Below are 24,697 nucleotides of genomic sequence, written 5' to 3' on the forward strand. Positions count from 1 at the left end.
AGTTGTTGATTTTCATTAAATCTCCTATAAAACCAGTTCTTATATTGAGATACTAATGATATCCAAATGTCTTTTTTACTCATTATTCCCAAACTCTATGGCAATTTGCAAAGCACCTTTCATTCCTTTGTTTAGTTTCACTAATCCAAGATGAAGATCCTAAAGTCTCCCACGTGGTCTTTAATTAATAGCTGACACAGATACACAAACACACTCAAACTAATGCTGGATGTCAACCAATAGGCCTAAAGCCCCTCAGGATTTTTTTTTTGACAGTCCTTTAAAATTATCACTTACAGAACTTTCGCTTATTTACCCTCAAAACTTTTTAGTCCAAAGTGACCAGAATGCCACTTTCTCCTTTAAAAGGTGTTATAATATAATGACGGAAAATGATTATGTTTTATGATTTTTTTTTTCTGTTCTGCTCACTAAAGAAATATGTCAGATGCATCCAGGACACATTCTCCGATAAACTCAAATCTCAGTCTACAGATCTGTGAAGAACTTTCATAGGAAAACTCTACTTTATACTAAATTGTTCCCTTTTCCAAGGGTAAGTTATTACATGTATGGGAAAAACAGGCCAATGTCCCATATTAAACTGGAAAAATAATTTACATACTTCCCACTGGATAATAGATATTAATTCAGTTGTGTACAGCTGCTCTGCTGCACCATTACATGTGCACATGATGACTTCCTTGACATCTACATTAGCTGCATTAACGAAGATGTCAGAATATGTGTTTCTTTAAAGACAGCACGAGAATGATTTCACTCTTCCTAATACTACTTCCTCCTTGCCATGATTTAGGAAGGCTGTTTCTGTTTATAGCAAAACACAAGGGATCTCCAATCATTCTTTATGGAGGCTCACATCAGTATGTGCTGTAACAAATATTCCAATAAGCTATTGGAAGTTTGGAAGTAAGGATGGTGTTTGGAGCACGTTACTTTTTTTAGGAGTGACGCTCATAACCACAAAGGGAGCATCACTGCAAAGAACAACCTTCTCTCTCCTGTAACCTCACCCTAGAACTAAAAGGGACCAAGCCACATAGCAGTCATATCAGTGTTATCACAACTTAGACAACATTAAATAGAAAGGTGCCTACCTGAAGAAATCCATCTGAAGAAATCTTTATTAGCTATTCAGCATCTCTTGGATAAGTGAAGGGATAATCAGTTAAGTAAGAAAGTCTGAAGTAGCTTGGAATCTTCTGTGAAGAATAATTAAAAAACTGTTATAAAAAGTGATACATCAGCAAAGCTGAGTAAGATGAGATTAAAAAGGTTTTGAGATCCTGGATATCTCAGATACATCCTGTGTCTCCCATTCAGTGGGATACATAGCATAGCAATTTTCCAAAGGTTTTACTGTACCACATAGGACTGAGCTTATTCAGCGTGGCAGTGGGAAGTAAATTTCACAGAATAGCTCTGATAATGTAACAGGGAAAAGATTATTTGCAAGTTTGTCTGAAAGAAAAGAAAAAGCGTGGGTGTTCTTTTAAAACAACAACCAAAAAAAAGTGAAAAAGGTGTAATTACTTCATAGCAGTTAGTATAAGTAACAATACTGAACAAATTGCAGTGATTACAAAGTCCCCTATAAATATGGGTAGCACTATTCTTGACAATAATTAGTGTACAGCATCTCCTCAATAGTATCATGATTAATATTTATTCTGATGTTGTTTTTGTTCTGAGAGATAGGAGGAGACAAAAAAGAAGGGAGATAACCTTTTAGAGAGCTGAGTATGTTTGCAAAGCAGAACAAAAAATAACAAAAAAAAATCCATTTTCTTTTTCTGCTTACTGTCATTTCCCCCTCCCCTCAAAAAGGCAATGCAAATGGTGCTTTACTGGTTTTAAAAGTAAAGCCAGAAATTATGTGGAGTTGGGACTGCTGAATTATTCATGAGTTCTGATTGAATGGGATCATTATCTCTGGCCTTACAAGCTAATAAATACTGTCTAATGTCTGGGTACTGTTTTGATCTAATAGTGTCAGAGGGGAAAAAAAAAAAAAGATTTCTTTTTTGCAAGCTAGAGCCTAAATTAGGGAGGAGCTCCCTGATGAGTTCATTGCAGGAAAGTGATGGTCCTTTTTTTTCCCCACTCCCATTGACTACAAGGCTCACTTTGTGGTTCTCAGTTTAATTTCCTGCAAAGGCATTTTAACTTGGGTGTGAGGTTAAGATGTTGCTTAGTGGTGTCTATTTTCAGTACATACATCCCCACCTCCCTATCTTTCTAATCTCTTGCATCTCACAGTATCAGATTCCCCAAAACCAGAGTACTTCCACAGAGTCAGATGGAGCAAAGTAATTATGCTGCCTCATCTTCTGCCTGTCAGCAACCACAGAACCTTAAATTGCATTGTTCCCTGTTTAATTTCATATTGATTGCTGTGAGTCTACTGGATTTAATGTCACTATATACTAAATGCGTTGTATAGAACCTGATTAAAGGTTCTGATCAGACTTCTCAAGAAAGGAGATAAATTTGTTAGAGCTGCAGTGCCAAACATTGTAAGGTTTGAAAGAACAAGAAAAGATTCTAAACCCATACAAATAAAAACCAGTCTATTTCATTGGACAGTGTGTCATATTCGTTCTTGAGCATTACCTTTAGAATGCAACTTGCTCCAATAAGAGGAAATAATTAGGATATTATTACAAGTTTTAAAACCTCTCATAATTAGATAGGGATTAGTAACTTCGTTTTCATATGATTAACACAATAAAACCCATTTTTCCCCAAAGTAATCGGAGGCCTATTAAACAACATGAGATCATATTTCAAGGGGCCTTTTAGTAATTCAGTAGTTTGTAACATTTATGCAGACTGAAAGCCTACCACAAAACAGCTGGCTTCCTTCTATCACGAAAATAACTCAGTTTGGGGTGCATTTATTTTGTCGTCTAACACAATCCTCAAAATCATACCATTTAATTAAGGATATTTTAAACAAGAGAAGTGTGTGAACAGCTAGGGGAGAAGTGTGAACACATTCTCAAGCAGTGTGTCAGTAATGGAGCTCTCTGCTGTTGTCAGTTCAGCATGGGAGGATCCACCTGCTATATCAGGATTTTAGGGAGTATCTCCTAATAATCAGCACATTGCAAGCTTAGAAATGTTTATAGCTTTATGGCATTTCATTAGTAAAATCATGTTAGATGCTTAGCTCTGTTATAATAACCAGGCTAAATATGAAGCAAATTATTGACACATTTGCACTTTGTACACACAGTTCATAAACAATAAGTAATAAAGAACAGATGCAACGTAAATTTAGCTTTCTGGGTCTATTCAGCGGAATGATTCCCCAAACATTACCTTTTTGGTCTCCCTTTTTAGTGCTTATAACTACAGCAAAAATACGAAATGGTTCCTTCTGTTGCTATTTAGGTAGTGACATGATTCTGGCTTTTCTGCATATGATGCCAGCCATTGCCATCAATGAGACCTTCGCAAAGTAACCATTATCTGTCACACTCCTGGACCAAAACAACAAATAATATGCCTGGAGGTGCTGCGTTTTGTGACTGCTAGTTTCCCTGCATGGCATATGCCTTGATAGACTCAGATGAGAGGCGACTGCACAGAACTGTGATTGTGAGATGACTTAGCAGAACCCGTGATCATGTCCTAATGGCCTCCTGCAGAGGGGAACAGGGGTAATTGTTTGTCGGGAAGGAACACATCTGTAAGGAGGCATCCCCTGCAAACCAAGCAGCCATGTGGAAAAAAGAAAGGGAGAATCACAGTGCTTCAAGGCTGCACTTGAACATAAAACAAAAAAAAAGAGTAACAGAACAAGGTGAAAAATTAAATGAAGTATTAAATGACCAGGCTAAAAAAGCTGCCACAACTGTGTGCTATGTTAAAAATAAAGGAGGTCATTTTCAGACAGCTTTGTTCTTTTAAAAAGACCAGGTGAAATTCTGTGAGTCCCAGCAAGGAAAGTTATAGTAACAAATCTGTGAAATGTAAACACATTCCCCTGCAGCAGAAGTGGTCACAGAGCAAACAGCCTTCCTGTATGCGTTCATTTGTATCACGGTGCCATCATAGCCTTCAACTCCTTCGCTGCAAAATTTTCTCCTTTCAGCTTTTTAATCTTCTGTTTACTTTCCATGTGATCAGTGCATAGAAAACTGACATGCTCCCAACATCCTTTCTAGAGCAAAGCTATTGGATTTGAGAAATGAGAAACCATCAATGTCAAGCCAGGCAATTAGGGCATCAGTCACATCAGTGGGAACTTGCTTTTAATGTCAACTGGGGCAGAAAAAGGCCCTTAGAGTATATTAAGGACCTTACTTTATACCCTTTCAGCATATTCTATTTGATCAGAAATAAACTGGAGCAAACAAGCTAATTAATCGCTTACAGAACTAATTCCCCAGACCTTTCAGTCTACATCTTAATTGTTTATTTTCTAACGACAGAATAGCAAACATACTAATCTCAACAGAAGTATTATTTCCTACGAATCAACCAACCTATTAGCGCTTTGATGATCTATCAGCTATAGAAAATAGAATTCTTTGAGCTTCATAAAACACTCTTTACTCATGATCTGTTTTTGAGTTTTGACTTTCTTCAAAAATATACTGAGTAAATTAAAAACTTTGAGGGCTACAGAGGACACGCAGCTCTGCAAATTAACTGAGTCAGGGGCCATGTAATGTACCCCATGCTGTGGCATGGCATACAGGCATGTGTTTTCCCACAGAAAATCTCAGGCAAGAATATTGGAGCAATTGGTGAAGGTACCAAACTTTGACTACCAGCTGAGAAGAGGACACCACTCACACTGGAGCATTTCTTCTTGAAGGGAAGAAACAGACTTAAGTTTGTCTCAGGGACAATTATTCAAGATAAAAACATAAAAGGCCATTAAAGTGGTGCTGGCCTCAGAGTGCCCATTACAAATTTACCTCCAAACTGTTTTGATGGGAAATTGGGCTTTTGTCTAAATCTAATGATATTAAGTTTTTAATTATCAGGAAAAAAAAAATCACACATTGAATTGAAAAAAAAAAAGTTGCTGTTTTTTTTAAGTAGCCTCATTTTTTTCTCCTGAAAAATGATTTGCTTTGTCCTTTTCCCTTAAACATTCACTAAGTGGAATTTCCTACATGCCAACCTATCATGTTCTGCCCACTGCCCACTTACCTTACTAGAGCTGCTGAAGTGCACCTTCAGTCTCAGACAGACTACATAGCAATGGTAACACAACAGAACGTAAAGATGCATCCTTAGGGTTCCCTGAGCATACAAAACCCAATCCTGATGGAACAGCTTCCTAAAACATAAGGAGAAAAACACATGAAGCTACAGATGGAGTGGTAAGGGGAAACACACCAGTTAGAGGTTGGTTAGTTCTATGTCCTCCTTTACTACACTTAAGAAACAAGTTTACCTAGCCTGGAGGCACCACAGGTGTGTGGTTTACAGATCCTACCCAGGGCACCTATCCTTCTACTAAATGCATGGATACATGCAAAATTTCTATTCTCCATATTATATGCTGCAGATTTTTTATATATGTAATATATTCCAGTTTTAAACAACTCTGAGATTGCAGATATCTTTTCCAGTACTATCATAATTTGTGCACTATTAAAGCGTACATTTTTATGTGACTGGAAAATTATGTGAAAAGTTTTAAAAATACTTAAGTGATAGAGAAGTTAAAAATCACCATTTCTCTCCCAGAGCTTTTAACACAGATCTTCCAAATATAATTTAATACAGTTTTATTACACTACTTAAGGGTTTTTATGATTTTTAATTATTAAAACTCTACTTCTGAGTAAGTGTCCTTCTGTTGTAACACTGAAGAGAATTTGCATCTAATTGCCAAGATACCAGCGTGTGCTTTAAAACTGAAGAACATTTAAATATTTTAAATAGTGCTTTAATCCTATTAGTTTTGAAAATGATGAAGGTCAACGAAAAAAAGTAAACTAGCAGCAAAGCTCTTATTCAGCAGTGTTTGTCAGGTGGCACACATTCTCTTCCAGCTTTCACCATAGAGGACAACCTAATCACTCCTAAAGTAATCTCTGTTGTGGAGGAAGAAGCAGAGGGATGCAGTTTGTGCCTTCACACAGAAACCTTTGATGGCCTTTTATGCACCCCACCCCCCCACCCCCCCCCAAAAAAAAACCAAAAAACAACCACAAATAAGACACGAAGAACCATCTGCTTCACCTTCTTCATAAGAGCTTTTTCAATGGTCCAGAATGCACCCAACGACATCCTGCCCATGGATGTTCAGATCGACTAACAGAAAATATACCACAGAAATCAGAAATAAGGAAAGATTTCATTGTGCCACATTTGTCTATCTTACCATGGTGATACACTAAATGCCACCTATACATGGGAAACCTATCAAATAAAAAAGCAGAAAAATGTGACCTAAATAATCTGTGATTAAATTTAACATAAGAGAGAAGAAAAAAAAAAAAAAAAAGTCTGGAAACTCTGAAAAGGACAGAATATCTTAATATCTGCAACTGAACATTAAATAATTTATATTTAATAAAGAATGAAAAATGTTATTTAAAATAATTTATGAATATTGTGAATTCTTATGGATTACAAAAACAGGCTAAATAGATGTCATGATTTCTTTTCTGCATGAAGCAGTACAAGCAGTTATTAGTCCTGGAACATAAAATGGTACAATCAGCTTGCAGTATCTTGTAAAGAAAGAGTTGCTACAAAATACGATAGGAAAGCACACATTACAAAATACAATGAAGATATCAGCCTGTCTGCATGGTCACTCAGGAAGAAACCACATGCTACAGACAAGTAGGAAGACTTCATAGGAATCCGGACCCTAACAAACTAATGTAAACCTTGTTCTCATATGAAAATGATGGTGAGATTCCACTGCTATCTCAATACAGACATTTTTAACATAGAAAGTCAAAGCAAGAATCATTTGAAAAAAAAACACTGTGCCAAATGAAGTTTAATCTCACCTCTTATATTTCAGTACTAACCATGCAAGTAATCATGAATTGTCTCCAAATTGGTTCCTTGACTGAACCCAATGCAGATTAAGATGTGGGCAGCTCAAAGCCAAGAACAACTATTTTTGTCATTTTCTTTAATTGTGGACATAACACCTCATTCAGTTTAAACCCCTGGCAGCCTATTAAATCATTCTTCTACAGAAGAAAAACAGCATAAACAGCCAAAATTCTACTTTACACTGAAGAGCAAACAAAAAAGGAATTATATTACCCTCCTACCACATATTGCCTTTCTGTCCCAGGTGCATTGTTAGTTGTTTTTGTGGGGTTTTTTTTGTTTGTTACTTTTTTTTTTGTTTGTTTTTGAATATTGTAGGTTCTATCAGAGAACTACGTCTGACATGCTAGAAAAACTTGTAATGAAGTTATCATGCTAACCGACAGTGAATCACAGCTGACAGAGATGGCCAACAGCTCTTTGTTTCCATTGCTTGTCCACATTTGACAAAATAGATGTACGCTATTGCATATACACATATCATAATGCGTTTCTCTAATCTGTACACGTATATACATATGCATATATCTAATATAAGATTTCCTAATTTAACACTGATCTCTAATAGCATTTTAGCACAGTAACCTACATTGTAGCTTGCTGCTATTTTTAACTGTTGCATGGCAATCAGTAAAAACATACGTAAACATATAGGACGAATCAGAATGTGATTCTTAATATAACCGTTGTGATGCTTTTAGCCAAAGAAAAATTAGTTTATAAAATCACATTTTACAACTCTGGAGATTTTTCCTGGAAAACTGAGTAAAGACTTCAGCGACTTATTACACTAACACCTCTCTCTTCTGTGCTAACACTTACAAAGTTTCAGTTAGCTCCACTCTTTTGTTTTAGAACAAGCACCAACACCCCAAATAATCCCTGACACCATCAAGATCAGAAAGGACTAGGAACTTCACAGGTAGTTCTCAAACAGGACACAATAATAGCATCCTGTGCAGATCCATTGCTCCTCAGAGAGCTGTTCAGTGCTGGGCATGTAGTTGACTTTGAAGAATTCTTCAAATTCATTTTACAACTTCATAAGGCCAACGCAACTCTTCAAAAGAGTTGTAGTATGTTCAAACACTATAAGAGGTAGATGCTGGCCACATTCCTGTCTCCCTGATCAAGCAGATAAATCGTAACTATATGAAATGCAAAACTCAAGAGTTACTGAGAACTCTTTGTACAACACCAAGACACTCACATGAAAGCTCCTAGTTCCAACAAAGTAGAATAGGAAAGGGAGGTTACCAGGAGAGTATCCTGAAGTACTTGTCTCGTGATATGCATATGATATTCCCTTTCAAATAAGGAAGCATCAACAACATTCTGGTACAGTCTTGAAAAAAGCCTTCCCATAAATGGTGTTTTTTTGGAAAAACAAATGAAACATTTTCCAGTTCTTTCCACCACTCACCCAGTCTTTCTTACTCTTTGGCAGATATCGCCAAGAAATAGCATACAAAACAGAAAAATGTTGATTTTCCATGTTCTACCTCAGTCTGATTTAGCATAATGCTGCAGTATTTTTGTGACTTTTATATCTCCAATCACTTGATTACTGAATTGCATCATTGCTGAACCCCAGCCCATAAAAAAAATGAGGGAACACAATGACAGTCAGCCAAAACATCACAAACAGCTGCTTGTCTAGACATATTAGTAGTGTCCTGAAACCTTGGCGGCCTAGTAATATAATCTAAAAAAATTTGCACCACTATTCTTGAAATGTTTTATTGTGATTATGTAAATCTACTCATTTATTTTCACTGGAAAGCATAAAAATGCGGACATAAGAAATCATGAATAATTTCTCCCTTGTTTCCTAGCTAGCACTATGATCCAAAAGGTCTCTGCAAGCTTTTTCCTCCAATCAAAGGCTCCTAAGAATAGCATATTCTTGTCATAACACGAAGGGTCAAATTATTAACAGTGATACCATATAATTATTTTCTTTCTGTTGTAGGTCTTTATTTTGCTCTGGCAATTATTTGTTTATAAGACGTTAAGTTATTTGAAAGGCCTCTGATTTAATCAGAAAAGAGTCCCGTCGTGGTAAACAAAGAAAAAGTAACTTTTTGTTTAAATTCCCAGTTGAATTTATCATGTTGTTTGTTTGCTTATTCTCATTCCTAATTAGAAATAGATGGTTTTCTTCAATTAAAATGTGCACGCAAACTCTGTGAAGTATGTAACAGATTGCCACCAATGGCACAAGGTATTGACAGCCTCCTCTGCACTCAAAGTTATTGGTTCCCTCAGCTTGTGAAGAAAAATAAATTAGAAAAAGGAAAGCAGAAAGTGGTCTCTGATGTGCTTTAGCCATTGAAGACACCTGCAGTCTGAAAAAAAGAGAAGAAATTGTAGAACTGTGGGTCTGAACTTTGTTACTTTCTTCCCAAGGCCTTGTTTGTATGCTATTTAAGTCAGAATTACCTTGGCTTGTCAGTGATCCAAACTGCAACTTTTCCTGATTTTGATTTGATTGCACCTTTGAAAAACTGGGCATCTTTGAAAACAGATCTACACCAATGGTTTCCAAGTTTAAAGAGTATTTAATGGCAAGAGTTATTCTGACTATCTTGGCTGCTCGGACGTTTTTAAGATGAATACAGGGGTAATAATTTGACCGCTTGTTTTTGTCACTTTAATATTTGGCATTTCTGTGGCCTAAAAAGGCTAGGGAAATCATTTAAAAACTAATGAAGAGCTATTTACCTCCTAAATCTTCTTCCCTTGAGTAATGAAATAATTACCCTCCCATAATCATGGAAATATTCAACTTGAATCTTAAATTGAGATGTTGTGAAAAGTGGTAGTGATGTTACATAGGTGATCACCATGGTAACATTTGGAAACTGCACTGTTGTCAAGCCAGGAACGTAGTTTTGCTTTTCCCATAAGAACAGTATAAGAGACTACAGCTGAACCCTTCCAAGATCCCAGAACATAAGTAAATATAAACATTTATCTGCCTTATCCAGGGGGACAAACGCTTTGAATCAACAGCAACAGAACAAAAAACCCACAACTCGACCCACCAGTCTCCCATCCATAGAGTGAATTGTTAGTAATGTGATACTGTTGTTTCTTAGCTTTTTTTTTTCCTCCTTTCTTTCTTTCCTTTCCTTTTGGGGAGGAGAGGTGGGGTGGGAGGCAGAGATGTGTTAAATCTCTGTACAGTAGCTCAACAAACCCCAAAGGGACTATGCAGTGGGACAGTGGGGAGAAATAGAAGATTCATATACACAATTTACATAATTATACATCCTACTAAATGTTAGAGCCATTACCTACCTTTCAAAAGGTGGCTACTTTACAAAAACAGTCCTTCCATTTTGCTTGAATTTCTGATTTCTCACGCAATGTAACTTTTTATACTAATAGTGGTCACTGTATCCAAAGCTAGTTCACCTCAGGCAACTCTGTCCAAGTAACCCAAGCATGAGCCTCACAGACAGGGAAGGGACAGATGAGCAAAGCTTAGAAAGTTGTTTTCAACAAGTCTGAGAGGTATGATGAGAGACCATTCATTGAATATATGTCCCTTTCAGAGAAGGTGCTAGATTTTGCTTAAACATATTGCATAAAACATACAGGACAGTACAGAAAAAAAAAAATGGAAATTTTAACAGTGTTTTCACAGAAACCAGATGAAAAACTGTGCTTTGAAATAATCCACAACAAATAAGTGATGAGAGGTTCTGCATGAAAACTGAAGGACCCAGAAGTTTCCCATCCCATAGATACCATGAATTTTCCTTACAGTTGCCTGTCTGCCTACATGCTGTGTGGTGTGAAGCACATGACCCTTCCAAGGGGAGACTAATTATCTGAGATACTAATTTTACATTAAGCACAATAGAGAAAGTGAACTGTCAATGATGAGTAACTAGTGCTGTGGAGATGGTAGACAAGATGTCCAAACTACATTGACTGTTCATGGCTGAGATAAATGGATGTTGTGTTCCTAAAATGTACTCTTTGTTTAAAAAAAAAAAAAAAAAATGCAGATCAGAAAGTAGGAGATCTTGAGAAACGATGTATAATTCTAGCAAATTACTGGGAAGTAGAAAATTAAATCCTCCTGAAAAGGACATTCTACTGCAGAATTAACATACCTGAAGAACATTCAGATTCACTCATTGAAGAGTACAAAGAAATCTCTTTGCTGCAATAAAGCAGCAAGCAGCAGGTGATGTGAGAACAGTAACAAAGGCAACATATATCCAGCCTCTGAAACAGTTCTGTTTCCCTTGAGCTAACAAGATGAGCTATGGACTGCTACTGCTTGTCTTCCATTGTGCACACTGAAGTTCAATCTCCTAAACATGGCCTTTTTTTTTTTTTTTTAAATCTGAATTACTTAAAAAAGTTACAGCATGTGAACTCCAGCATGAACACAAAAGGACTGGCCACAGCTGATCACTAACAATATCAAGCCTGGGCTGGGACTGGTGCAATGCCATCACATGGCCATAAGCTCCCTGCTACCCAGCAGTTAGATTGAGTGAACCACTGAAGAAGGCAGCCAAATGGGAGCAGAGCTCACACCACACAACCACATAGCGCAGAAAAGGAAGACTGAGATAACACAGAAGGAACTGGGGCTCAAGATCACACTGATAAATGTAGAGAGATGCTGAGGCAGAAACAGCATGTGGTATCAAGTGAAAAATACCTGCTTTAGTCAAGTACAGACAAGGACAACTTACAGACTTTTAGACTTTGAAAGAGATCAGTGCAGCGTTAGACTCTGAGCAGCATTTCTTTCTTCTGTGGACAGCGGGAACACATGGCTAGTGCATGATTACCTATGGCTCACTCTTATAGACTTTATAAGCTCTAAGATGCCTCTTTATTCCCAAAGAGCCTGGAATAACCATTTTAACAGATGACACATTCATAGTAGGCTATGGTCATGTGAAAGATACAGCAGACTTCTTCCCCAAAAGAAGTTCTGTGTCAAACATGCTTTTCATGACTCTGTTATCCAAGCCATTTTAAACGTGCATTTCAGTCTGTGGTCAGTTGATCTTCAAAAGAGCCCTTCCATTTTCATAACCATAATACTTACAAGAAGTAGACCTGTTTGTCTCCCTCCCTTGAACAGGATCGTAGGGGTTATCCATTCATAACCCATACCCAGAGCTGTTTCTCCTGGATGTTCCTGGTTCTGGTCAGGAGACCGAGGAAGGCTCAGCATTCCAAGTAGTTCATCCCCCTCATACTCTGTCAGTAAATCTGGGGAGACAAGAAACGTCTCTTTCAAAAGAAAAGTTTCAGCTTTTTGCCAAAGAATACACAGTTTAGGAAAATGGGTCCAAAGCACAGAAGAGTATTATCTAAATATTTCATTACCTCAGTGTAACCGCTTTATTCCAAATGAAGAGGGATCCAGCTCATTCGTGCCTCTCCTGGAAGACATAACTTTATTGCTTATAGTAATGTGCCTTTGCCTGTGTCTGATTCAACTTGCTGACAAAGCCTTATTCCCATTGATCTGAAGTTTAAGACTGAGAAAAATACGTCTAGGCCAGGTAAAGATTTTTTTTTTTAGATCAGGTGAATGCAGTCCACACATGTATTCACTAATTAATATCTTCTGTATCACACCCTCCAGGAGCATCAGTACTGCCTATGGCAGAATATTCCATCTCTGCTTCTTTTTTCTCTACCCCCTTGTTTCTTTTAAAATCTCTTAGATCAACTCTGTTCTGTGTAATAGGTAATTAAGGTCATCGGATTTTATTTTAAAAAGTAAAAGGTAGTACGCTTCTTTTTCACTAGTTAGAGCCATTTTAGAGTTCAGATTTTATTTAACAAATGCTTTATAAGCTAAATGATTTACAGGATACAGTTCCACACATATATCAGACTTCACACATCCATCACTCCAAGGCACACCCTTCTGGAGAAAAGGTTTCTGTCTGGATATTGGAGCATTAAACTTGCCATTCATTTTCTGTTTTTTTGGTTTTGGCCATTAGCTTATATAGGCAAGAAATCTGCATCTGGTTGGGGGCCATTTACACAATAAGAGGGTGGACCCTGTAGAAGGCGAAGCAGGTGAGAAAGAAATGTTAGTCATTTATTTATTTCATTTGCTTCCAAACTGTGGTTTGGAAAAATCAAGACCACCATCTCATTTCCTGCAAAACTCTTACCTTGTCAGTGCTCTCTCGATAGTTTGCAAATATTCATAAACCCAGTGCCTCATTCTTAACTGGGAATGAGTTCCCCAACTCTCAGTTCTGTGGCAATTCGATGATTCAATTTTATATATTCCAGTGCCTTTTCAGCAACTGAAATAAATCTGAATCTTCTATAAATTCTTTACTTTTCCTACTTTTTGTACACAATCAGTACCATTACCTAGATGTGGGTAAGTTCATTTACTTCAGTAGTTCCTATAACTATCTGTTCATACAATGAGATTTTTTAATCAACCAGCCCATGATGTACCAAGGAGAAAGTTCACCCACCCAGTTGATTTGAAAACATCTGAATTTTGCATTTACTATACAACCTGTTTCCTTACCTTTACCTGCTGGTGCTGATATTAGCCACTTTATGGCAATTGACCTTTTAATTGAAATCTGACACAAAAGACATAAAACACTCAAATCCTTCCAGTCTCACCCTCCAACAGCCTTTCCTCTCTCTCAAATAACTTCTCTGATTTATACGCCTGCAGCTGGCCTTAGCAAGGTAACCTAGTTTCCTATTTGTGTGATCTTCCTTTTCATGTTTGATGTGAAGAGCTCTTGATTTAGCTAACTCAGGCTCTTACTGTACTTCCTATCTTTTGTCTTCAATGCAAAAATTTCCAGTGCCCTTCATAGAATCATGTTAAGGAACTGCCATGTCTCTTATTATCTTTTCACTTGGATCAGCTTCCCAAAAATCTAACCTCCATTGTGTTCTCTGCAGATGTCCTGACAAGGACATCAAGGATCACAAACAAAAACAACAACAACATAGCTGGCAGTATATAGAATAAATGATGGTATACAGTACTACTTATGTAAGTAATGTATATGTATTATATGTATAAATGTGTATATATATACGGTAGTACTATAAAAGTCAGTTTCTAGTACTACACATATACATCAGTAACTGTCTGGAATTTAATTGGTGACAAACACTCTTTACTCAGGAATTGCCTAGGACTCTTTGGGTATATCCACATTCTTCCACATCTTCTAGACAACAGAGTTTCTTCAAACTATCTTAAACTGATTGATAAAGAACTCATTGGCAATCAAAGACCTCAAATAGCCACTAATCATGACCTCCAGTAAAAATAATATACAGATACCTACAGGTGATAACTACGCAACTTTATTTTCTTTAGATTCAAGTGATTCCAGTCTCCTCCCTTGAGTATTCCTGCATTCAACCCATTCATCTGTTTTCCTTGAAGTCATTCTGGTCAATATTGTGATCTTTGGTGTTCCCAAGATTTCTAAGAGCTGGTGGTATCTTTTAGCATTTCATCAAAAACAACAGTACAGAGAGCAATAAGTGTGGCACGCTACAAGACTAGAGCATGTCAGTCTCTTAGATCTGCATCCAGTGGGTTTTGCTGTTGTTGTTTTTTTCTCTCTCTCTTAAAAGTTTTATTCAACTGTTTTTGATGGAGGTACTTTGAAGTGATCCCTAGCTCATAACTTGAAGTAAAACTTCTTTTAGAGCAAACATGAAAGTGTGAGGATTTTCAGTGCATAATACAATCCAAGAACAAAAGTCTGACCGATAATAGTTATTTTAAAAACAAGAAGGACCAACACTTAATACTCAATCTATAAAGACTTCGGCATAGAAATTGGAATAGAATTAAACTACCTCAACATTTTAAAATAATCTAACTAATTTAAGATCACGTACACCACTTGTGCTCTTGTTGTTTAGTTACCTTTGAAAATCCCTCTGTACTATCAAGTTATTAGTGCTCCCTGTCTGTAACACTACCATTATAAAAGCATTGCTTGTTTGAAATAGGGTTGCTGTTTTCATGCAGATTAGTAAGCACTTTTCCCCCATAAAAATGATTAATTTACAATGTTTAGAAAGTTTACATTCTGGACCAGCCAAGATAAATCACTCACACAAAATCATAATGCAATTCAGTCAGCAAATCTTTAGTAAATATTCTTTGAAGTGCTAAAAATGAGAAAGCTGGCATTTTTTATTCTTTCCCCCCTCAAACTCATAAGAGAACAATACCTGGCATATACCAAGTTTTTCCTAAAACACCTTTTTCAAAGAGTTCACAGGGTAAACGTAATTTAAAAAGACTTTGATCATGAGTGATTGTTGACAACGAGCTAACAAAAATATTCAGTACTTCAACTACTCGGAGTTCAAGACCTGAAATGATTTCACCCAGCCGACATCTTAACATCAAGTTAAAGCTAGAAAAGAGAATAAGCTACAGATATAAATACAATAACATAAGCTATTGCCTGTTCCACAATTTGCAAATGATCAAATAACACAAATATCTGTATTGCTCCCAAACTCATGATTATAAACAACTTGTTCTTCTAATTATCTGTAATAATATACATGTACTCAAACCCCTTTTGGAATGGAATGCAGATGGTGTTCTCAACATGCAACATCATTTATATCAACAGTAAAAGTTGAGATGTGTTTGTTGGGGCAGTTTATCCCAAACCTCACATTCTGGCCAGGAAAAGGAACAGGACATAACTGAGCATACCTAGACAGCACCCAAAAACTAACCTTGACTCATAGTAACAGTTTATCTACCTTTTTCTCTTTCTTCTGAAAAGACAAAGGTGGGAAAAAAAGATACTTGACTATAACCAAAAAGGTCTATTGAGCTAAAGGAATGGACCCAGATTTATTTGTACAGTTTTATTTGATCCCCACTGGGAGGAAATAAAAATAAATAAATCAATAAATAAAACAATCCAGTATATATCCTCCTCATAATTTGAGAGGGGCAGGAAAAGAGAGGATTCTCGTTTGTCTCTGTTGCTAAGTGACTTATAACTGCATATTACACTGCAAAATGCATACCAAAATATGGTGCACAGTAACATGTAAAGCAGCAGTGTAAAAATTAAATCAAAGGCTATTAATTGACTCCAGGTATTACACATAATCCACACTTTTCCAAAACTATCTAAAATCTGCATGCGATGCTACAGGCAAATGTAAGGTCACTCTTCCTAGTTTTCCTGCCATAATGAGACTCATACTCTAGTTGCCACTGGTCCAATGAAACCACGGGAATCTGTGCTAAGGAAGAGAAACACAACAGCAAAGTTGCTATAATTAACTCTGTTAGTCCACCTTACAGATGCTGAATTAGAAAAAACTTGGCAATTACTGTACCCTAAACGTGCCCGGCAAATGACTAGAATACAGCTATCCACTGCAAACAGAGGAGGAAAAGAGCTTTGGGGAGGGATACACAGGCGTCTGGGGTCACCAGGGAAAACAAAAACTCTGTAGCCCTGTTTCTTTGCCATAAGCAGTCTTGTGAGAAGTCTTTGTTTTATTTTTTTACAGCTTGGGCCAATAATAGAAAATTTTTAGATGGCTGTCTGAAGACTAAAGAAGGCCATTATTCATTTACACCAGTTGTCACTTTAATACAGGATTATTATTTTTGGCTAATTTTATTGACACAAGCAACTTGTAACAACTCCCGTGTAAAAGAGTGACATGTAGTATTTGAATTCATGATGCCACAAACCGTTAATTGAAACAGTAACAATCTACTAGCTTACAGCAATAACTGGCAGAAATATGACACTTACTAAATTCAGTGACCTAATAACGTTTGGAATGAACAGCACGGTCAAAAAGAATAAGGCTGAAGACAAGAGTGGTTCAAACTGCAGTGGGAGAGCTGGAAATTTCCTCTTTTCTTGTGCAGAAATTAGTTGGCAATGGGGAGCTCGCTTATGCTATGCACATTACACCAAGCTTCAATGCTTCAGCTGCACAAGCCAGAAAGAGCAAAAACTGGAAAGTAACCTCTGCCAATATCGTGTCTCTATCATCTCATTTATACCATTTATAGGAGATCTATATAAGCACCTGTTATAGATCTTCCAGACAATGGGGTCTTAAAAGACTGATGGTTCAGACTCACATGCCACCACTTCATGAGAAAATTCTTTAAGAGCTTCTTCCTTTAAGAGCTGGATTCTGAGAAGTCTGTTTACTGAGCAAGTGCAGATATACAATCTCCTTGATATTAACTGAAGAAATTCATATATTGAGCTACTTCTCAGGGTTAATAAAATCCAGCCCTCGATAATTAGCATTAATACTTCAAGTTATGCAGTTTCATATGGTTTAACTGTCTATTTTGCTGTAGTCAGACATCACTGTTTGCATGTAGATGTAATTAAATCCTTACTGAAAAGGAGAAATGCACTGTGAGGCTGCATGTGAGTTCTGAGAAAAATAAATTAATTACGAATCAGATTTTTGGGGACTAATCAAAGCAATTCAAATTACAGAAGTATTCTAAGTGAAACAAAGCACAAGAAAATATCAGGAGGATTTCATTGCACAATCTACATATGGGAAAATAATATTTGGGAATAAAATTGTCTATGTAGTGTTATGGATGATTTATCTTCAGTTCTGTAGAGTTTGAATATTTCTCTTTTTGAGTAGACATCATTTGAAGCCCCATGGACAAATGACTCTCACAGAACTGGACAAAGATGACAGATTCTTTACAAAGTATTTTCAGAATTTCTCAGATACTGTTTCTAGTCTTCATGTTTTTATTTACGGAAACAAGCTTTGATCGACTGCTTGACTGAGGACTTTCTTGGACAAGTTCCACTTGATATCCTTAATCTTTTTATTCTGGGGTCTCCAGGAAACAAACCGGTGCCTTATGCTATTCTTTTCCAAGCCTTACAACTCTGTATCTCTATATGGCATGAAAGACTCCAGATCTAAAGAAAATCAAGACCACATGACTGAAGCGCGAGTCAAATGTGTGTAGATCTAGGATCCAACACTCTAAGGTTAATGCCTCCATGTTGAAAGCGTGTAATCATCCTGAACTATCTTCTTTGTTTTATTTCATGTTTTTGTCTTGTTTTGTTTTTTTAAAGAATGACACACACAAAAAAATCCAACACAACTGAGTCTAATTTTATGTGCTTGGGAGTAGCTATCTAAGCTTCAGGCAATACAAACACTGCTATTACTGGGGAGTAAAAGCTCTGCATAATTAACAAACATCATCAGCCTTACAGTTCCTGTAGAATGTAGTAAGTTCCTTGCCTGAAGGCTGCTCTCAGCCTAGTAAGTCTGTTTACCCTGTCCAAGATTAGATTAGTTTAATTATTATGAAAAAGACTGCTAAGATCTTACAGCCTAATTATGCAAATGTTTCTAAATGTTCACAAAAGTAATTTATTTATTTGGAGATAAATGAATCTGTTTTGTCATAAACCAGATTGCAGTCCTGGCAATGTACAAGCAGGGTTATGTGCCCTTAGGCGTATCTTTCACCACAAATGTCAGTGGGACCCCTGGATTACAACATTTATAAATACATAAATGGTTTTTAGCAGGTTTTTATTGTTTTTGTAAATTATTGTAATCCCAGAAACAACTATCACAGGTTTAATACTCACCAACCTTGTTATGAAAACAGAGTTTCTCAGCAGCAGCATTTAAAAGATGCTAACAGCTAAAACTTTCCTGGTAGACCTATTAAGCTGCACCTGTTTTATTATGCTTTGGAATCAATATCTTCAGAAGAGTTCCCTCCTCCTAATACAGTCTCTTGCTACAAAAATAACCTGAAACAGTAAAGTTATTATTCTAAATAAGTTGGCAGCATTCAAGGCAGACAGTGCTAAGCATATCTGGAAGCAACTCCTCTTTACATTAGAAATTCTGTAGGTTTTTCTTCTAAGATTTAATTCTTCATCTACATGTAATTACATGACAACACATGAAATAGATGCAGAAAAACAATTCTATATTTAGCTACTGTTCTAGTTTCATCGCTATTATAATGGAGATAAACCCTAGGCAGCACATTGCTGCCCTCTGTGAACTCATGCACATTCAAAGCAGAATATCTTTTGGAACAGTAGAAACTTCAAATCTGGTCTTGACCGCAGTGAAAGCTGTAGAGCTTAACACATTTTATAGCTATGTAATATGAAGCAGGACATAAGCCCAATAAAAGACTGTCCTTTAAAGAGTCGGACCTTTTCATAATGAGACAGTTTATCTGCAGGCTTGTGATACTTTACATACCACAGAGCATTCACTCTGCCTCTCAGTCGCATCATCTTCTGAGGGAATTAACATGCACCTTTAAAACTCAAAACAAGAAAAGTTTAGCTGCATGTTAATAGCAAAGCAGGTGGAACAGAATTCACAGCTCTATTTAACTGGGACACTTGAGGCCGTGTTTATTTAAACTGTAAAGTCAATTTGATGTGGTAATGCCTTCTGCTATCAAAGATTGTTTTCTATTTGAGACAATACCAGGGCATTTTACTGGAAACGTATAGTATTAAAAGCAACAAAGTGACTTCTTATTCTGTTTATAAATTAACCATTCTTTAAGTAATCAGGGAAACAGCTCTATATGGGGACACCTACAGTTCTCCTCTGTATTAAATGGAGGATGCGAGCAATGATTTTATCTGGCTGCTATGACATCACGGTTATCATGGATATTCAAGATATTAGAAGCTGCTTGCTGTCAGTTAAATGATCACATCTCAAGTGCACCTGCTTTATAATTATTCATTTGGAGCAGGATCATTAACATATTCCTTTAGTCATTTACAGGCAATTTGACTCTACAGTAATGATTTTTCCCCTCTTTGTAACAAATTAATGATATATATATATAAATACATGAGTACAAATGAAATTCATACAATTCATATTGTAATTAGCACATACCAAAAGTCCAAAGGCTGCCTAACTGCATTTTCCCTCTGGTAGGCAGCTATTCTGCAATCATTTCACAGCTACAACACTATAGATGACTCTTTCAAAAGAAAGATGTCTGTCAATGTTCTCTTCTTTCAGTGATGACAACTTAGTAGTCAGGTTAGCAGCTGACACCTTGGAAAAAAATTTTTCTCTCCAAGCTCAAGAGTTTATGTGATGAAAGTAAAAGAGCTAAGAAACTGGATACTCATTACCTCTATTTATTCTGCAGCATAATTAACAAAGGTGTTTGTCTGATATCTCCTGTAATGGCCTTGACCAGGTTTCAGGTAGATTTCTTCATGGCTACACAACTTCTCAATTATCTGATGATTCTCCAAGCATATACAAACACACAGGAGCAAGTCCAAGCTCTTATAGTACACCTTAAACAATAATAATTCATCTTTGGGTTTTCCACAGCTCATAAGCTGACAGAACTTCCCTAAAACCTCCATCATTAGCGCAAGATAGTCCTGGTTTCACCTTGGCTTATATGCAAGGCTCTTTATGGCAAACATTATTGCTGGGCTGTAGGATGCTGTAAGACTGTCAGAAAACTGCACTGCAAGGTCACTTTGGCCTAAAGAATCTCTTTTCTGTAACATCTGAGATTCAATAATTGCCTACTCCAGGCAACATCTTTTCCTTAAAAGCTGTGGTAGACTATAAAAACAGCAGAGCTTTCACAGATCATTTCTGTGTATTACTTCCTCTTAGCATGTTGTTGGATTTCTATAGAGGCAGACAGTGAGGAACATGGGAATCAAGTTCCCATGTTAATTACACAAAAAGAAAGGCATCGCTGCTCACTGAACTATTGGGCAAAAGTACACTTCTTGGGAATGCCTGCATCGTCTCCAGCAGCCCTGACTGTTACACTGACAATAGGACAGCCAGCAGAACTTAAGCAGAAACAGGGAGAAGGGAAACAGATCCATGTGAACATTTCTTCTTTTAAATGGCCCTCTGAAAATATTCAGAAAACATGCACCAGGTCGGGAAGTTTCTTCCCATAGCTATTCTTCAGGAGCAACCTGGGAACATGCAAAAAAGGTATCTATAGATAAGGAAGGAAAGCAAAAAAAATAGATTTCTAGCTTCCTTCCTGGTGATGTTAGAGGGCTACTAAGGATGCTAGAAAAGCCCTGGGGGAAAACCACAGGAGTGCTCTGCCACTGCTGAGCAATCCCTCTCAAACAAGTCTGCAGAGGGACACAAAGTGCCCTTACTAAGAGGAGCTGCATGTGAGCACAGGGGACTTCGAGGCAGCAGTTTATAGCTCTAAGCATCAGAACACAGACCACGACATTCTGGATGATACACATGATGCAAAGAAACTCCTGGATGTGTTTGAAATTATTTCTGTGTCAGATTTCTAACTGGGAATCTTGTCCTCAAAACATCAGCATTTTTCTCCATTTAGTTCTGCTGGGTCAAGATACCAGTCAGTGAGATGGTGAACTGAGAGCATTCAAGAAATTTTGTCACATGATGCAAACATCCCTGAGCTTTCATGACCTGTTTCCCTAGGTATCCTGAGGAAATTACATTGCCCTGTATAGAACAAAAGCCTTACAAAACTAATAATTTGCTGTATGGTTATCACATTGTCTGGTTACAATGCGTCAATTTGACAGGTGCATAAAAAATTAAATCAACATATTTACTAATGTCATCAGAGGGCGAAGGCAGCAGCATTATTAAAAATGTTACAGAAAGCTGAAGAATACTAATTACCAAATGACACACCAGTCATAAAAATCAAGCAGAAAGACACTGTGATGGAAGCAAAAAGAGGGTGGACTCCATGTGTCTTTTTTTTTCAGGTGATAAACTACTCATGCTCAATCTCACCATATAACAATACCCACTGTGCAGGATATGTATCATTCCCATGTATCACTTAGAAATGGAGATTCAAAAAGACTGCTGAAACCCTTGAATATTGCACTCACTCTATCAGGATAATTTACTGTTTTTAATATACAACTAAGATGCTACAGAAAACGAAACATTGGATTATAATTTATTTTACATCACTGGAAGATGCTTCCTCAAATGATGTATTCTGCATTATTGAAAACTGAGCACTTGCCCTCCCTATTCTCCTGGTACAGCTCATGTCACCATCACCAGACCAGACAACTCTGCTCTGCATCCTTTTCTCCAGACCCAACGTCTGTGGTGTGGCATGGCAAGATTTCACCTCTACCAAAATGAAATCTGACATCTCTCCAGCTCTTAGGATCTGCACTGCACATCCCTGCATACCAGACATGGTTAGTTAATCCCCAGCCAATAAAGGACTGACTCTTCAGGATTTATCCTGCTTTGCATCACAACAACAGGTTAAAGCAATTCACAAACAGAAGAAAGCATCTGATATTCTTCCACCCCGTGAAAACATCAGTACCAACATAAACAGCCAAAGGAGAGTACCATACATATATTCTCCTACCTCACACAGCCCTGCCCAGCTTTGGATGGAGAGCAAGTCTTCAGCTTATAATGCCTTGGTGCTGTAATTCTTCCTTCAGTCTGAGCTGCTCTCTTTCTCTTCCCCTCTTTATTACACCTCTCTACATCCCTTTCTCTTTCCTCAGGACAGAACTGCCCCTGAACATGGAATAAGTTCTGGAAAGAGAGATCCACTTTATTCTGGATTGCTTTTGTGAAAATTTAAAGCTGTGTATCTGAAGTTATCTTCCCTGTGCCAGCACTTTCCCTTTCCTTCTTCTAACTTTAAAGACCATTTTAAAGCCTTGACATAAAGCTGCATTCACTTGGGTAGCAATATGCAAGTTTGAAGAAACCCACAATACACATCAGAATAATGCAGAGAGCTCATCACGACTCATTCTTACTTTCTTAGCATTCACTGAAAGCAGTTTTAGATTCGTGAACTGCATGATATTACTGAACAGTGCCTGAGAGCCTTTTCTGGGGGACAAGACTTGTACAGCCAAATCTCAGACCTCTATTCAGAGCCAGAGCTGGATCCTCCCAGGTGCTTCCCAGCCTGCCCAGCACCAGCCTGAGCAGCAGGCATCCCATTAAGTCCTCTTTTAAGCCTTCCTGAGCCTCCATAGCCACAGAACCAGAGGTTGTTGCCCCTTTATAACCTGGCAAAAGAAAGAGAGATGGACCTTATTTGCTCTAGATTACTGTACTGCTGAGTGTGGAAGTGAGGCAGAGACTACTTTTCCACTCATCTTTGCTATATTTCTGCTTGGACCAGCTACTGGTTCAACAACTGAAAACACACTACAGTTAAAGTTATCTTTAAGACATTAATGTTTGCCAGAAGTTCAGGTACCTTGCCTCCTAATAAAGTAAGGAAATATTACAGCATCTGTATGTTATATAGGCTAATAAGTAGATTTAAATCAAACATTACACCATTTTTCAACTTTGACTGCTCGAGAAAAAGAATAAAAACAAAGCAAAGGCAGGCTACACAGTACTTTACACTCAGAATGCATTTGTTTCATTTTACTGAGGCTTTCTATATCACTCATCACAGAGGTATCAAAAAACAACGTGGTTTGCTAATGAGAACAATAGCCTGTAAATTTCCAAACCTGAAATATTCATGAGAAGTAGGTAATGACATTTACAGCTTAACAAACACACACTTTGAGCTCCTAATGAAAGATCATAAAAAGCCAGAGTGCAATGTAGCATTATCCTTTGTTTTGGACTATTCTGAAAGACTCATTCTACATAAGAAAACAACTAGTGGAGTTGGGGAATTTCCAGTAATAGCAGTCGCTGCCTGGGAGGACATCTGTGGCCTACCCAAAGCTATAAGGGGTCCCTGACCATTGCTGAGTTACTCGTAGAGAGCAGCATCTCATCGAGTGGAAAGGAATGTTATTTCCTGGAACAGTGAGTGATTTAGCAGGTCTACTCGGAGATGAAGCCAGTGATTACCAAGCACTGCTAAATATCTGACCCTTCTTTCCACTTGCTCTGTTGTTTCATAGACAACGTTTCATTCAACTGAATGGCTAATCTCTTTTAAGGGAAAAAAAAAGAGCAATAGCCTGCCAACCTTATATCTAATTTCATTTTTAAATGAACGTTATCACATTGTTACAGATTTGCCAGCTCTGTGCAACAATTATTCACTTGATTATTTCAGATCCCATGCTCCACTAACATACAGTTTTGCTAACTTCCTTTAAAGAGATACAATTCTTGAGATAGTTACACGTATTTCACCAAACCCCATCTAGTTTCCCAAATCTCAAATACATCATAGATAAACATCTAACACATAAAATCATCTGTAAATTGAGTATAGCGAATATTAAGTTACAACAAACACAGTGCTGATGGGAAAAACAAATCAAAACTCCACGAGCTATTTCTACAGTAAAAGAAAAAATATGCTGTCATTCCAAATGCAAAAATTTCTCTACATTTATATTTACTACTGATCAAGAGATCACATTATATTGACTTTAATTTTTATTTCTCCCCATATCAAAACCATTTCATATCTTGTGAATCCTCCATAAGTAATGTGGAAAAAAAGACTTATCTTTTATGAACAGAACTCAGTGAAATCATGGGGAGTTTCCCATTGGTAATGAAATCAAACACACTGAAAGACCTCTACAACTTTGATTAAAAGTAATTTGGT

At 37.2% G+C, this 24,697-nt stretch overlaps 1 long non-coding RNA gene across 1 annotated transcript in view; it reads right to left on the reverse strand.

Annotated features, from left to right (window-relative positions):
- Positions 1 to 4,430: 4,430 nt before the first annotated feature.
- LOC107318113 (uncharacterized) overlaps positions 4,431 to 24,697 on the reverse strand; it is a 45,727-nt gene continuing 25,460 nt past the window's right edge. Inside the window, exons 3-4 of the long non-coding RNA XR_014933552.1 lie at positions 12,149 to 12,315; positions 4,431 to 5,320 (exon numbers count right to left, since the gene is read on the reverse strand). This is a non-coding gene — a long non-coding RNA (uncharacterized LOC107318113). The remainder of the gene's footprint in view (positions 5,321 to 12,148; positions 12,316 to 24,697) is intronic.

The sequence above is a fragment of the Coturnix japonica genome, chromosome 12, assembly GCF_054131305.1.
Source record: "Coturnix japonica strain WE chromosome 12, WE-NBRP24, whole genome shotgun sequence".
NCBI classification, from domain to species: domain Eukaryota; kingdom Metazoa; phylum Chordata; class Aves; order Galliformes; family Phasianidae; genus Coturnix; species Coturnix japonica.